The sequence below is a fragment of the Vipera berus genome (assembly GCF_964194415.1).
Source record: "Vipera berus genome assembly, chromosome: 2".
NCBI classification, from domain to species: Eukaryota; Metazoa; Chordata; class Lepidosauria; order Squamata; family Viperidae; genus Vipera; species Vipera berus.
Genome location: NC_138203.1, coordinates 230,324,960 through 230,330,959, shown reverse-complemented (window position 1 = coordinate 230,330,959; position 6,000 = coordinate 230,324,960).

The window sequence follows — 6,000 nt, the reverse complement described above, 5'->3', positions numbered from 1 at the left end:
AGATTGCCGGCGGGTAACACCCAGGGATAGGGCCTTCTCAGTGGGCGCGCCTGCCCTTTGGAACCAGCTGCCCGTGGAGCTTAGGACTGCCCCCGACCTCCGTTCATTCCGCCGGGGCCTGAAGACCTGGCTCTTCGAGCTCTCTGGCCCAGGCTGAGAATTTTTAATTTTTAATTTTAACTGGGTTTTTTATTTTCTCTCAGGGTTTCATTTAATCTTTTTAATTGTTTTAACTTTTGTATGGATTTTCTTTTAAATACCCTGTAAACCGCCCTGAGTCCTTCGGGAAAGGGCGGTATGTAAATCTAAATAAATAAATAAATAAATAAATAAATAAATAAATAAATAAATAAATAAATAAATATATTCTCAAACTAGTTCAATTTCCTCCTTGTTGATTATAAATATCTCATGTCGATCTGCAGTTTTTCCATTATCTTTGTTTTTCTGATGTTAAGACTCAATTCTACTTTTTCACTTTCGTCCTTGATTTTCCAGATCATTTTTCCAGGTCTTCCTAATTTCGGCATGATTGTTGTTGTTGTTGTTAGTTGCGAAGTCGTGTCCGACCCATCGCAACCCTATGGACAATGTCCCTCCAGGCCTTCCTGTCCTGTCCTGGCATGATTATTTCAGCATATAAATTGAACAAAAATGGCAATAAAATACAGCCCTATCTAACTCCCTTACTCATCCTGAACCAATCTGTGCTATCATAGACTGTTCTCACTGTTGCCTCCTGATCAGTATACAGTGAACTGCTAAGTCTAATCAGGCCCATGTTCTTGGGACACCAGGATCTTGCAAAGCTAACCGTAGTTTATCGTTTTCTACCCAGTCAAAAGCTTTTCTGTAATGGAAAAAACATATCTATATCCTTTTGATATTCATGTGCCTTTTCCACAATCCATCTATTATTGGCAATGTGATCTCAAGTGCCGTGCCCTTTCTAAAGCCAGCATGTACATCAGGTAACTCTTGACCTATGACATTATGCTATTATTTATTCATGCATTCATTGGATTTGGAAGGCTGCTCAACTCCAGAATGATTCTGGGAAGTTTAATTTAAAGGAAACAGAAAAACAGTCCAAAACAAGAAAGACATATATGCCTAGGTAAAAGAAACAACCAACATCCAAAATTCTTGTAAAAACTGTCATGGGTTCCCTAAGAACCCAATCCCAAACTGGGAGCAAAGCTATGTTTTTAAAGACTTGCAGAAGCCTTGCAGGATGAGACCCATGTGGATTTCTGGGAGGGAGGCTGCTGTAGAGGAGAGGTGCCACAATGGAGAAAACCTATTTCATCAGGTTTGTAAAACTCAGATGACATTTGCTATGTTTTTTATAAAATGTAACCTTTGTGGTTACATTTTCTTGTATTCCAGTAGTATAAAGCTGTAGGCAAGCAGGTGCAATTTTTTTGCAGCTAGCATGCATTTTAGATAGAAAGGTAATTGGAGTGGAAATGTGGAGCCATATTAATTCTGAAGCAGATATAGAACTTCATTCTGAGAAGAATCAAGAAAGGGCCAAGAATGTTGTGGGATTTATTTTATGAATGGGTTGTAGAGATAGTGATTCTAAACTGTAAAACTCCCATTTGAAGTGGATTTACATTTGAAATTATTGCTGAACAGTTCAATTGTTTAAACCTTTGTGGGGAAAAATAACAGCTTGCAAATTTTACAGCCAAACAACCATTTTCTTGAAATGAGTATGACTTTCAAGAAGGACTTACGGTACCTGTTCCTGTTCCTTCTTGTCTTTCGGGGTTCAGTTTATTTAGGACTGTATATAATTCTGCTTCTCACTCTCCCCATCCTCTTTCTCCCCTCCCTTCCCTTTCCTTCACAAAAAATTGTCTAGAGTCCCTTTGCTTGCCTTTATCTAGTTTCTCCAGCACCATTCCTTTTCCTTTTTGTGTTTCCAGAATATGCATATCAATCTTCGACAGGCAATTTTTGAAAAGGCTTTGCAAAAAGTGACAGCTATTTTGCTCCTGGCATATTAATTTCTGTAACATAATTAAGTACCAGGTAGTTGCAAGTGTTAAAATTTTATGAGGAATGCTTCTGAGAAGCTTTTAAAATTGAACTTAACTGCATTATATAGCATTGAAACAGCGTTTTCCAATATAAAATTATTTGTTTATTTTGAAAATTTGCCCCTACTAATTCAGTGCTTATCTGAAGCAAATAATAATCTCGGTAGTTATGTTATGCTGAGAGAATGTATTTGTGTTTCCTCATTTTTTTATGGCATCAAGTCAACTGCTTAGTAATTTTTATTCATTTTATTGTAAATGTTAAAACAATTTCTGAAAGGTAGTATACATGTTTAGTAATGGACATTTCATACTATGAATTTGGCATGGAACTGAGGGTTATTGAGGCATGGTTATTTGAGGGACCATCTCTCTCCAATCACATCCATACCATCACTTCTGACGTGCTCTGGGTCCTGCTGGCTAGGGAGTGTTGCCTGGGGGAGCCCAAAAAAGGAGGCTTTTCTGTTATGGCAGTTTGGAACATCATCCCCTCAGAGATCAGATTGGCCCTCACCCGGCTGGCTTCTTAAAAAGCCCTGAAATCATTATTTTGCTAATGGGCATGGGGAACCAGGATTGTGGTAGAGCCTGTACAATGGCTGTACATGTAGTCCTCAACCTATGAGGTGTGCAGATGGAGGAGGGTTTCCTGTCTGAGCAGGGGGTTGGACTAGAAGACCTCCAAGTTCCCTTCCAACTTTATTATTATTAGATTTACTCAGCAACTTGCAACCTTTTTCTGCTATCTTTTCCATTGACTTCAACATCTGCACAAAAATGATTTTTAAAGTAATGGGTTGAAATTTCTAATATAGATGCCTCCCCTTTTCAAGAGCCCTGGTGGCGCAGTGGTTAGAATGCAGTACTGCAGGCGACTTCTGCTGACTCCTGGCTGCCAGCAGTTTGGCAGTTCGAGTCTCACCGGCTCAAGGTTGACTCACCCTTCCATCCTTCCGAGGTCAATAAAATGAGGACCCAGATTGTTGCGGGCAATGCGCTGACTCTGTAAACCATTTACAGAAGGCTGTAAAGCACTGTGAAGTGGTATATAAGTCTAAGTGCTGTTGCTATTGCTGTTTTGGTAGGAAAGAGGATTTGCTTCTTATTTGCTATCTGAATCTGTAACTATCTTTTATTTATAATACTGTGTGTATGTGGTTGTGGGTGTAAATCTCCATCTGCCTACCTACTTATTTACCTTCCTACCAACTTATCTACCTGCCTACCTACCTACCTCTTGCTTACATCTTCTAATTTGTGATTTTCGTTAGTTGTTTACAGAGAGCCAGTGTTATGTAAAAGGTGTCCCTTTGCTACTTTTATATTGCTGAGTAATTTGTTCACTTTAACAGAATTCTTGTAGCTCTTCAAGCAGATCATAGCCGGCTGCTTTAATGAACAGAGGTGCTTTGCTCATGTGATCTCTGAAGTACTTCTGACTCATTTTCAAAGCATGCATTGTCCTAAGAATTAGAGTAGGCTTATTAAATGCAGTACTTGACTAATTACTTGGGACATTATTTATAGTCCAAACATACACAAAAAAATCTCCCCACAAATTTTACACTTACTGAAAGCCATTAAGGGATTTCTTTTACACAAAAGAACAAATTTGAAGCTGTCTTCTGGGTGGATTTGCTTGCCTTCTTTCTTGTTCCCTAATCTTGTTCCCCATATTAGTGATTGTGGCAAGGAATCTTACATGTTAAGGATTAAGGAAACAGTCTTATACAGCTTCGCTTCACTTGTCCTTAAATACTTGCCATAACCAATTTCATCAAAGCAGTGTTGCTTTAACTTGGGGCTCTATAGATAAGAGCAACCTCATAGTCAAAGCAATACAGCTACAATAGATTGTGCTGCTGGTTGGTCGATCTGCAGGCGACACGAACGCTAAGTCTCAGGAAAGAGTATAGAAATTATGCCTGTCTTCAACACGGTGAGGAGGAATTATGGGAAGTAAACTGCAACACATCTCAGAGATATCAGGCTGACCCAGATTCGTTTGATAGAAACAAGTACCGTATGTATCGCTGTAGCTAATCCTTTGTATAAAATGGTTTATTTTAACTGAAAGGAAATCTGTTATCTGTTGTGAGATTCTTAAGCCTAATACTTATTTGAAACATGTTATTTGAATGTGACAGAACAATGTCAATCCTAGCTTAATTCAGTTTGCCAGTGGCTAAAATTTGCAAATGTTTTCTTCTGGTTATTACCTGAACATGACCATTTATATAAAGCTAGTCTTTCTGTTGTAGTGAATATTTATTGAATTTGTAGCAAGGTCTCATGCTGTTCAGTCTTGTGCTCCTCCTCCTCCTTTTCATGGCCTGGTGCCTCCCCTTCACAATCTCCTTCAGCACAGAATCATCTGGATACGGGCAGGTGTCTATTAAGAAGGCATTGCATCTGTCGGATTGTGTAAACTCTAATTTATGTAGAGCATATTTAATATTGTGATGTTTTTTAACTGATTTTTAATGCCACATTAGTGGGGGGTTTTATAACAAAAATACCAGAATAAACCAATTGCTTTACAAGTGCTGCTGATTTATGATTATGTGAATATCTGTTACCATGGTGATTTTAGGAGCCTCTTAATTTATTTCAAGATATTTGTTTTGAAGTTTAGGTATCTTCTATGTCAGCGGCTCCCAACTTTTCCTATACCTCGCACCCCTAGAATGCTTCTGATATATTCTTTCACCCTTTACAAAAGTTTGAAATAACGGCAACGAATTATGCATATACACTATAATTTTGAAAACCCAAGTTTTCGCACCCCCAGTTGGGAACTCCCATTCTATGTGGTTATACACAGACCATAGGTCAGATAGGTGTGCCTCTAGATTACTTACATTACACATGGTATTCTAGCTGGCTGATACTATACTAGACCTTCTTCATGAAGCTACTTCAGCTACAAATTTTTTGGTATTCTTTCTGAATTGATTCTGAATGGAAAATCTGTGTCTTTGTGTATATAGTCTTTTTTTCCTAGTAAAAGCCATATTACAGGTAGATCTCGCTTAATGACTACCATGTTTAGCAATCACTCCAAGTTATGACAGCACTGAAAAGTGACTTTGCAACCAGTCCTCCCACTTATGACTTTCAAAACATCCCCACAATCACATGATCAAGAATTGGATGCTTCACAACCATCAGGAGTTTAAAAACCTCACAACATCCCGCAGTCACATGATTGTGATTTGCACACTTCACAGTCAGCTTCTGAAAATCAGACTCAGTGGAGAAGCTGGCAGTAAAATTGTAAGTCACAGTCATGTGATGTTAACTATGTTGCTTAGTGATAAAGTTGCGGGTCCCAATTGTCATTAAGTGAGAACTACCTGAATTTAAAGAACCATGATCAACATAGATAATTTTTCTGCTAATTTTTCCTTTTGTTACTGAAGGCTATAAAAGTACAATTCTTTGCAAACCTACAATGGCATACTATCCACTGCATGCAATAGGTTAATCTAAAATAATTTATTTATGCATTGTTTAAATTTAGAAGATTGCTGAACACATAGCAACTCCGGGAGGCACGGAAATGAAAAGCAAAACTCGAATATATTAGTAACTAAAATATATAAATAAAAAATTGCTATGGTAAGCAGGGAACAAACAAACCACAAATGTACTAAACATCTCATCCTTAGGCAGTTACACCTGTCTAGCCCAGACCCTGGGGAAAAGGCAAGCCTTCAGGTTGTTCAAACCTCTGGGGTGATTTAATAATTTTAATTTCAGTTGCTTTCCAAACATTGTGATGAAAATGCTATATTTTACAGTATTGACATTAAATTAATTGAGATTTTGATGGATTTTACTTTGCTTTCATAATCACATCATTCTGGAGATTTTAATGCATCACCATTAACAACCTGCATTCAGCAGTAAATTCTGACTGGACTCCTTCAGCAGCCAAAAATGCAAT